At 43.0% G+C, this 11,352-nt stretch overlaps 1 non-coding gene across 1 annotated transcript; it reads left to right on the forward strand.

The window, feature by feature from the left end:
* The first annotated feature begins 3,873 nt into the window (after positions 1-3,873).
* Positions 3,874-3,980, forward strand: LOC130734778 (small nucleolar RNA R71). The gene has a single exon (XR_009018122.1). It is a non-coding gene; the product is annotated as a small nucleolar RNA R71 (small nucleolar RNA).
* Positions 3,981-11,352: the final 7,372 nt, after the last annotated feature.

Raw genomic sequence — 11,352 nt, forward strand, 5'->3', positions numbered from 1 at the left:
CTTCCTCCTCTTCTTCTTCTTCTTCTTCTTCTTCTTCTTCTTCTTCATCTTCTTCCGCTGGCTCCTCAGGATCCTCTTCCTCTTCCTCCTCTTGAGGCATCCTCACCGTCCATTCCTTATAAAGTTGAGCGATCCTCTCCTTACTGAGCAGAGGTGCCACAGACAACCTCTTCTCAATAACATGGACTGGCCTCCTAGCTCTGTCCCTCACCGCATGAATCAAAGAGCAAATCAAGTGAGGAAAGATGGGCCGATGTTTGTCTTTACTCCTGTTGTAAAGGGAATAAATCCGACCAGCAATGATGGTGGCCACATCCATAGGATGACCTCTCACGATGCAAAAGATAACAACCAATGTAACCTCTCTAACTTCAGACTTGTTAGAGCTAGGAATGAGGGAATCCTGCAAAAATTCAGCCCAAACTCTAGCCAGCGGCGTCATATCCTTCCTTCTCACAAAAATGATTTCATCTTCAACTGCTTCCCAGTCCCGCCCAGGCCTAACAATCACTGCCTTCATGTCGTCCAAGATCTCCGGTGACTTCTCCTCTAAGAGCTCATGATAAGTGGCCTTCTCGGGGAAAAACTCCTTCTCTTGGTCCTCCGTGAGGAGACCAAGATGCCTGCGAATGACTGCTGGATTGTAATCAATCACATCTCCCCTGAACCAGGATGAGTTCACCGGTGGCCTGGACCTGTCCTCTTGATTGTCACAGTAGGTGTTCGCGTAGAACTCCCTAACCATGACCTCACAAGCGAACGGAATGGGGTTGACCCAATTCTTCCACCTCCTAATCTCCATGGCTTCTTGCATGCCCAAGAGGTCTCTCCTTCCCTCCCGAGACAAAACTCCCCGCTCCTTCACACACTCCTTGTGTGCTAGGTGAGCTCGGTTAAACTCCTCCTTAATTGCTGATAGGAAGCGGGAGCGATCAAAACTCCTGGAGGTGGAGGAAGAAGCTGCAGCTCTTGTGTTGGTTCTTGCTCTTTTTACAGGCATCTGCAAAGTTGTTAGCACATACACAAGCCACAAACGTTAGAAATGTTAGTTCAAAAAAAATAAAAAGAAATGAGAGGAGAAACTCTGTACAAAAACAAAAATAGAACAACCTAAGAGCACCCAACAAGTTTCTTAGTGATTTTGGCAAAGAGAGAAAAACAACCACAAGCACCTGCCAAAAATCGACTAAGAGAACCCATTGAGGCATTCTATCAAACACCTTATAAGCAAAAGCTAAACTAAACTAATCCACAAAATCCTAACTACCCATTCCTCACAAATTCACAACCCCTTTCTAATTAAGCACAAAATCAACTCATAATGAACAAATACAACCCAAACCCAACTTGCACTAACACAAATTCACTCACCCTTACCCACAAGAAGCATGCATTGCAAAACTCATGAACTATGATGAAGGAAAGTGGAAAATGGAACTTACCTTGACTTGAGAGTGAGTGGGTGCAAGTGGAATAGACTTGATGCAATGCAGAACTTTGAAGTAAAAGGAAGAGCCAATGTGTGTGCAAGTGAGAAATGAGTAGTGGAAATGGGGTTTGGAGAGAGTGGGGTGCGGTTATATGAGAAAAATGAGAGTTAAGAGTGGGAAAATGAAAGGTTGGGGTTTTAAAACCCAAAATCTGGCAGAAAAAACGTATAGGAGCGCTCGAGCGCTCATGGGGAACGCTCAGGCGCTCATGCCAGATACAGAGGCAGTGCCTCTGCCACTAATTGGCGCCTAGGCGCCCATGAATTGGCGCCTAGGCGCTCAACCCAGTTTTTCCACAAAAATTTTTACTTTTTACTTTTTTTTTTTGCAATTAAACACCTAAAATACTACAAAATTAAAAGATAGAAAATAATAAAATAAAAAGAATGGGTTGTCTCCCATTTAGCCCTAGGTTATAGTCCTAGGTGGACTCTCCTTCCGATGGCGTTAGGAAGGAAATTCCTTTCCATTGATTAACTTACCACAAGTGCAAGGAAGAAACCTTGCACAAAACCTCTGGAGTAAATCCTCCCATGAGGCTATGTCCTCTTGCTCATCAAACCAAGCTCTCGCCTCCCTCGTCAAAGAATGAGGGAAGAGTTTAATCTTCACTTCATCAGTTGAAACACCCTCAATCTTAGCAAGGGTGCTAGCTTGGGTAAACTTCACCCAATGAGCATGCAAGTTCTCATACTTGGACCCCCCATACTTGTTACCATTAACAAGCTTGATGAGAGCCGGATGGAACTCATCACTTTGGGCATTAACTTCGGGGATCTCTTCCGGAACCTTCGACCTGCTTCTAATCACATCACAGACAAAGTCATTGTCATGGTTAGTCTCAATCATAGGATTAAAAACAGAAAACCGTACCTTTTCCTTACCAACACGGAGAATGAGGTGACCCTTGTCAACGTCAATCTTAGCTCTACCAGTAGCTAAGAAAGGTCGACCAAGAATGAGAGGAATCTTCTCATCCTCCTCCATATCAAGCACAACAAAGTCTACGGGGAACACATACTTGTCCACCCGCACCATTACATCCTCCACAATCCCATATGGAGTCTTAAGGGATCGATCCGCCATTTGCAAGGAGAGCATGGTTGGAGTAACCTCTCCTAGGTTAAGCCTCTCAAACATGGTGAGCGGCATCAAATTGATGCTCGCTCCAAGATCACACAAGGCCTCCACATCCGCCATGCCTTCAATTTCCACCGGAATAGTGAAACTTCCGGGGTCCCTTATTTTCTTTGGCATCTTCCGCTGCAAAATGGCACTACATTCCTCCGTCATCAACACCATCTCATCTACTCCCTTCAATCTTCTTCTCTTATGCAGAATATCCTTCATAAACTTAGCATATATAGGCATTTGTTCCAAAGCATCGGCAAAAGGAATACTAATGTGGAGCTTTTTGAAAACATCAACAAATTTTGAAAACTTTTTATCTAAGCTCTTCTTAGCCAATGCTTTAGGGAACGAAACCTTGCTAGTTTCAGGAGTAAGATCAACTTCCTCTCTCACCTTAATAGGTACAACTACTTCTCATCCCACTATCTCCTCTCTCTTTTCTCCCTCTGTTTTTTTCTTCAATTCATTCATCACTCTCCTACTTCTAGTGGCTACAACAGAGGCATTTTCTTGCTTAGGATTGGGGATAGTGTCGGAAGGAAATTTACCTTGAGGTCTCTCGGCTGTTTGCTTGGCAAGCTGGCCAAATTGATTCTCAAGATTCTTGATAGCCGCCTCTTGATTCTTGTAATTATTCTCCGTCCGGATGATGAAAGTTTCCACCAAGTCTTCTAAGCTCTTCTTGGAACCACCACCTTCACCTTCTCCTCGCTCTTGAGGTTGTCTTGAGCTTTGGCCTTGAAATCCTTGGCTAGGAAATTGTCTTTGAAAACCACTTCCTTGCCCATTATTACCTTGCCTCCAAGAAAAATTAGGGTGATTCCTCCATCCTGGATTGTAAGTATTTGAAAATGGGTCATTCCGAGCTTGACCCATAGCCTTCACTTCCTCCTCCGGTCTAGTCTCTGCGCATTCTTCGCTGTCATGTGGCCCTCCACAAGTCACACACTCCACCTTGGCAACTCGACCACCAATCTTAGTGGTCTTCATTTGATTTTGAATCTCATTCATTTGCTTGGAGAGTTGCTTGTTGGAGGCCATAAGTTGATCATAAGCTTCAACCTCAAGGACTCCTCTTCGGGCTTGGCGATCATTACTAGAGTTCATGGCTCTTATAGCCATCTTTTCAATCAACTCATACCCCACTTGTGGAAGTAAGGCATCGAACTCTCCACTTGAAGCCGCATCCAAGCCAAACCTCGAAGAATATTGGAGACCATCATAGAACTTTGCTACTTGCTCAGCTTGAGTAAGGTTATGTTGAGGACACCTCCTCAAGAGCTTCTTGAACCTCTCCCAAGCTTCATAGAGATTCTCGTCAGTGGATTGAGCAAAAGTCATGATGTCATTCTTGAGCTTCCTCAAGAGGGCTCTTGGAACAAACCTTGTGGTGAACTTCTCAGCCAAGTCTTCCCAAGATGTAATGCTACCTTGGGGCTGTGAATTCAACCACTCTTCAGCAGTATCCCTCAATGAAAAAGGGAATAAACTCAAGCGGATGGTGTCCGCTGAAACATTCTGAACTCTGTAGGTGTTGCAATTGCGGATAAACCGCTCCATGTGTGCATGAGGATCTTCAAGAGCACCTCCACCATACTGATTTTGGCTCACCAAGTTGATGAATGCCGGCCTCAGCTCAAAGTTTCCCGTGCCATCGGGGGAAACTATGCTGCCCGGATAATCGTAGCTCATGGTAGCCGAGGTGAGGTCTCTGAGAGAACGATTGGCATTCTCCAATTCTTGCTCTTGAAGTCTTTGAGCAAGAGCCTCATTCACTCTTTCTTCAATGTGGGCTTGCATCTCCTCTTCCGTCATTTGAGCAGCCATGGCTTCAAGCCTTTGTTGAGCTCGACGACGGCGAAGAGTACGTCCAGGCTCCGGATCAAACAACAATGGATCCGTGCCAAGCCTACTGTGCATAAACTGAAATCACAAAAACAGAGAAAAGGTTAGTAACACCTATTCAATGCAATGCTTAGTAAAACAAACAAACAAACTCTTTAACTTTAACCGAAAACCACAAACAATCCCCGGCAACGGCGCCAAAAACTTGTTGGTCAATTCGCAAGTGTACGAATACCTCCGGGTTTTAAAATATCGAACCACAGGGATTGTGAGTGAGAATTGTTGATTTAAGCCTAAAGTTTGCAAGTTCTTAAAACAGTAAATTTCAAAGATTGGTTTTGGTTGTTTGTGACAAAAGTTTTGCAAAAGAGCAATGATGAATAAGTTGTGAAAAACAAATGATGGAAAATTGCCTTGGGTTGTTGATCATCTAATCCATTTTAGTCCACCTATCCTATGCATGTGAAACCTTGATTTAACTCTTGTTGTTATAGCCTATGTACTTACTAGTTGATTCCTCACAAAAGTAATTCTCTCAAATTGAAAGTTAAGCCCAATTCCTTGTGTACTTAAACATTCATAAAAGGTATAATATCATGTATAATCAGGCCAACAAAACCCTACCCTCACTCTATTCCTAGAAGCAAGTATAGAAGGACCTATTCCAATTCATGTCCCTAAATCATAACAAATTTCCATTTGATTATAATCTAGCCTATAACAAAGGTGCACCAAAGCTAAACATGCAATAAGGAATTGAAATACAAGATTGAATCAAGACTCATGCATAGAGATAGGATTTAACAAACTAAAATTTCATAGAATCTCTTAACCCAAAGCAAAAAGTAAACTAGCCACTCATGGCTAGGGAATTCATAAAGGAAATGTAAAGAAAACCTGAGAAGAAATACAAGTTGGAAGCCTCCCTTGGCCCCAAAGTTCTCCTCAGCTCTCAAACTTGATAAAAAATGAGTAAAATGTCCAAATGTATCAAAGAAATTGGCCTAAGCCTTGTTTATAGGAAAAATGAACGAAACTGGGCGCTCAGACGCCAATTCAGAGCGCCGGAGCGCCAATTGCTTGTTGAAAAAACATGCCTCTGACCCTATTGGCGCCTAGGCGCCCATTCCCAGCGCCTAGGCGCTCAAGCTCGCCTGAAAAGGACTATTTGGCTTTTGAAACTCCTCTTTTCAATCCTCTTTATGTTCTTCATCAATTCCATGCTTCTTGGCCTTCTTTCTCCTTCAGTTTCTACACTCCAAACCTAACCAACAAGACAAGGAAGATTCTAGAAGCTCCAAGAGCTCATTAGCACAAGAGGTCCTTCATAAAACACAACAAAACCATGCAAGTCCTAAACTTTACTTAAAATGCAAGAAAACTACCTATAAAACTACTAAATTACCAAAACAAAATAAAGACTAAAGAAAAGAATAAAAGTGCATGAGAATGCATGAAACACTACATGAGACTCAACAAAAAGACTCAAAACAACCAAAGAAATGACCCTAAAAACACTACTAAAACAGGGTCATCAGATTGCATCTACGATGATGGTTCTTTAGGTTTCGAAAAACCTCTAGTAGATGCCGCCCAAAAGATGGAGGCTCAAGATCCTTTGGAGGAAATAGATTTGGGTGATGGGTCGAAGAAGAGGCCAACCTACATTAGTGCTCTCATTGATCCAGAGCTCAAAGACAAGATGGTGGATTTGCTAAAGGAGTTCAAAGATTGTTTCGCTTGAGATTACAATGAAATGCCCGGACTCAGTCGAGAATTGGTGGAGTTGCAACTACCAATCAAAGAAGATAAGAAACCAGTAAAGCAGATGCCCAGGAGATTTCACCCAGATGTCCTAGTGAAGATCAAAGAAGAAATCGAAAGGTTCTTAAGGTGCAAGTTCATCAGAACAACCAGATATGTCGATTGGTTGGCCAACGTGGTCCCAGTGATTAAGAAGAATGGTAAAATGAGAGTTTGTATTGACTTTCGTGATCTGAACGCTGCTACACCAAAGGATGGGTATCACATGCCTATTGCTGAGATGATGGTCGTTTCAGCAGCTGGCCATGAGTATTTGAGTTTATTAGATGGTTATTCTGGCTACAAACAGATTTTCATTGCAAAAGAAGACGTTTCGAAGACGAATTTTCGATGTCCTGGTGCCTTGGGGACATATGAGTGGGTGGTCATGCCATTTGGGTTGAAAAATGCTGGCGCGACCTACCAAAGGGTAATGAATACCATTTTCCATGACTTCATTGAAACTTTTATGCAAGTTTATATTGATGACATAGTGGTAAAATCTCCATCAAGGGATGACCACCTGTTGCATCTAAGAAAATCGTTTGAAAGAATGAGGAAACATGGTTTAAAAATGAACCCCCTCAAGTGCGCTTTTGGTGTAATTGCAGGTGATTTTTTGGGCTTTGTGGTGCACAAAAAGGGCATCGAAATAAATAAGAACAAAGCCAAGGCCATTCTCGACACAAGCCCGCCAACTAGTAAGAAGCAGGTGTAGTCATTACAGGGGAAAATCAACTTTCTTAGAAGATTCATTGCCAACCTTAGTGAGAAGACCAAGACCTTTCCCCCGCTTCTTCGACTTAAGAAGGAAGAAACGTTCCGGTGGGAAACGGAGCAGCAGAAAGCCTTCGACGAGCTCAAGGAATACTTGTCAAGCCCTCAAGTGATGATTCCACCCATAAAAGGAAAACCAATGAAGCTGTACATCTCGGTGACAGATGAGACCATTGGAAGCATGCTAGCTCAAGAGGATGAAAATGGCATCGAAAGAGCCATATTTTATTTAAGTCGCGTATTGAATGATGCAGAACCTCGATACACTATCATCAAGAAACTGTGTTTATGTTTATATTTCTCTTGTACGAAGTTGAAGTATTATATAAAGCCAATTGATGTAATGGTTTTTTCTCATTATGACATAATAAAGCACATGTTGTCCAAACCCATCTTGCATAGTCGAATTCGTAAATGGGCTTTAGCCTTAATCGAATATTCACTCACGTATGTCCCTTTGAAAGCAATCAAGGGACAAGTAGTAGCGGACTTCTTGGTAGAGCACACTCTGCCCAAAGAGGTTATAACTTACGTAGGAATTCAACCTTGGAAGTTGTTCTTCGACGGCTCAAGCCATAAAAAAGGATCAGGAATTGGGATGCTTATCATATCCCTGCGAGGCATCCCCACTAAGTTCATGTTCAGGATTCGAGAAAATCACTCAGATAGCGAGACTGAATATGAGGCTTTGATCTCTTGCCTCAAAGATTTTATTGGCTTTAGGGGCCAGAAACGTCGTTATAAAAGGCGACTCTGAATTGGTAATAAAACAACTTACCAAGGAATTTAAGTGCGTTAGCGAGAACCTAGCGAAATATTACGTGAAAGCGATAAGCTTATTAGCCAAATTCGACTAAGCAGGGGTCAACCACGTACCTAGGATAAACAATCAAGAAGCCAATGAATTGGCACAGATCGCTTCTGGGTACATCGTAGATAAGGATAGGTTGGAAGAATTAATCAAAGTCAAAGAAAAGTTGAATCCATCAGATCTCGACATTTTAACCATTGATAATATGGTACCTAATGATTGGAGGAAGTCAATTGTCGAGTACTTACAAAACCCTATAGGTACAACTGAAAGGAAAGTCAAATATAGGGCTTTGAGTTATGTCATTATGGGCAATGAATTGTTCAAGAAAAATGCAGATGGCACTTTGTTAAAATGCCTGAGCGAGAATGACGCATTTGTGGTAATCTCAGCGGTGCATGATGGTTTATGTGGCGCTCATCAAGCGAGAGTCAAAATGAAGTGGATCTTATTTCGACAGGGGATGTATTGGCCCACTATCATGAAGGACTGCATTGAATACACAAAAGGGTGCCAAGATTGCCAAAGGCACGCAGGGATCCAGCATGTACCAGCTAGCGAGTTGCATTCAATAATCAAGCCATGGCCATTCAGAGGTGGGCTTTAGATTTAATTGGTGAAATTAACCCATCTTCATCAAGGCAACACAAATACATAATAGTGGCTATAGACTATTTTACTAAGTGGGTGGAGGCCATTCCATTACAAAACGTTACTCAAGATACAGTGATCGATTTTATACAAAATCACATTGTATACCGTTTTGGCTTACCTGAATCACTCACAACGTACAGATCAGGGTACGGTATTTGTGGGTCGAAAAGTGACATCCTTTGCAGAGTCTTGGGGCATAAAACTCTTAACTTCAACCCCTTACTATGCCCAAGCAAACAGCCAAGTGGAGGAAGCCAACAAAACCTTGATCAGTTTAATCAAAAAACACGTGGGTCGAAAACCTAAAAGTTGGCATGAAACCTTAGGCCAAATTCTTTGGGCTTATCGAAACTCACCTAGGGAAGCCACGAGGGCAACACCTTTTCAACTAGCATATGGTCAAGAAGCAGTGCTGCCAGCAGAAGTGTATCTGGAATCCTGTAGGATTCAAAGGCAAGAAGAAATCCCCAGCGAAGACTATTGGAACATGATGCTCGATGAGTTAGTTAATCTCGACGAAGAAAGGTTATTGGCCTTAGACATATTGACCACACAGAAAGTCGCATTTCAAAGGCTTATAATAAAAATGTTAGAATTAGATCTTTTGCCATTGGTGATTACGTTTGGAAAATCATATTGCCTGTCGATAAAAAAGACAAAAGTTATGGCAAATGGGCCCCAAATTGGGAAGGCCCCTTTGAAGTCGAGAAAACACTTTCTAACACCGCTTATTCGATTAAAGAGTTAGGAGTCAATGTCGACGTGTAACGATAAATGGAAAATACTTGAAAGAGTATAAGCCAATGTTGCACGAAATCAAAGTTCAATAAGCAAAAAACTCGACAAATGAAGGCCAAATTAAATATTCATTTTATTAATAAGGCATTACAAAAGATACAAGATTTACAAAGGGGGTGCTCCCCGGATCGAGTTATAGCGTACCCTAAAAGGCGCTATGAGGTTGTCCACGCCTTCTCTTTGGTCTTCGAGGGAGAACTTCTCCAGTCGAAGGTTAGACTCCTCGAAAGAAGTGGCTGTGATCTTCTGAGCCAGGCGTCTTCGTTCTTCCTCCTCGTCTGGACCCAGCTGGTCCAGGCGGCTTCCAGAGTGTCGAGTGTAGGATCACGCGCTTACCACTACGCCAAAACCAATTGGTGTTAGTGAGGGCGCAACGTTATTTCTTATAGCGTAGCAGACAGCGCCCCGTTTCGAATGCTACCTGCAGGCAGGATGCTGGCCCACCTGACCCAACAATCCCCCCCAGCACCTGCCAGCCAAACTAGCTGCACAGCATGCCTTCCGTGGGATTCGAACACGGGACCTGGCTCTGATACCACTTGTAGGATCACGCGCTTACCACTACGCGAAAACCAATTGGTGTTAGTGAGGGCGCAACGTTATTTCTTATAGCGTAGCAGACAGCGCCCCGTTTCGAATGCTACCTGCAGGCAGGATGCTGGCCCACCTGACCCAACATCGAGCTCCTCCATCTTCTCTTCGATTTGGTGTTTAGCGAAATACGCCTGTAGGTCGAGTTCCGTGCGCCGGTTGAACAAAGGAGCCGCCTCAGTCAAAAGCTCCAAGAATTGTTGGAGCGGAGCTCTTAGAGGGGCTATGATCAGCCTCTGCAGCAACTGGTTGATCAGCCCCATGATTCCCTCGGTCCGAGAGGAGGACATGGAAAAGAAGAGGTTTCGATCAAAGGACAAGGAATGAATCCTGTTGAGAATGGAACAGGTGGAGGCCATTGTTGCAAAGTCTGAGAAGAAGAGAGTAAACAAAGATCGCTGAAGAGAAAAAAGGTTTGAAAGAGTTATGGTTGAAGCATGAAATAAGCACAACCATTTATAGCAATTGTAACAAAGAATGGAGTTAATGCATGGCAATCAGTTACTAGATCTTATTCCGTTGCCGCAAGCCACGTAAGCTACCACCGCAAGAATAGGGAGTTGTTCCACTGTTAATGAGCGTTGAAAAAACGTGGTAAAAGCAACAATAAAGTGCTCTATTTCCAAGGTGTCAAGCAACAACTCAGAAGAAGGAGCATTAGAGCGCTTTGGACGGTGCAAGGATGATCGATTATGTCGAAAACTTGGCAATATATGTCATGTATAAGTAGGTAAGCCATTCGAAATTGAAATGCAGAAATTATAATGTCAAAAGCCATAATGTCGAGATTAGCATTGTCAGCACGAAAAGGTGTTAGTTACAAGAGATGGCAACAAAAGGTCATTCACAGTCATCACAACAAAATAGGCCAACACATGGCTAATGAAAGGAAAAGTAAGGCCTTAAAATTTAGACTTGAAGGAGTTGAGCTGGTCTCCAAAAGCAGCAATTCTGGTCTCAATGCCATTCTTAGTCAGCTTATCAACTTCGACCTCCTTGGCGAGTTCCCTTGTCGAGACAATCACAGCTTTAGAATTGCGACTAAGCTCCTCTAGACGAGCTTTCACTAGGGGACCCTCCTCGACCAAAACAACCTTCTTCTCCTCCAGCTTGGTCACCTCCCTCCTAAGCTCATCAAGCTTAACATAAATGTAAGAGAGGTCAGCTGCTATAACTGCCTTCCGAGCACTCTGGCTGACAAACTCATCCTTCACTATCGCAATTTGTCCCTTGCCGGAAGAAATCTGAGCCTCCTTGGTTTTTATAGCCTGATCCACACTCATGTACTGATAAAAAATAGCCAGGGCATCAACCATGAAAGTTTGCAGTTCAGCAAGAGCAGTAGCTTGAACTTGATCAAGTTTTTGGCCAAGCAAGAATGTAAGTAGTTCCTTGACAACATGACTAGCTTGAGAATCTGCTTGAACTCGATTGAGAAAGCCCTCATTGAAA

This window comes from Lotus japonicus, chromosome 1 (assembly GCF_012489685.1).
Source record: "Lotus japonicus ecotype B-129 chromosome 1, LjGifu_v1.2".
In the NCBI taxonomy this organism is placed as follows: Eukaryota; Viridiplantae; Streptophyta; class Magnoliopsida; order Fabales; family Fabaceae; genus Lotus; species Lotus japonicus.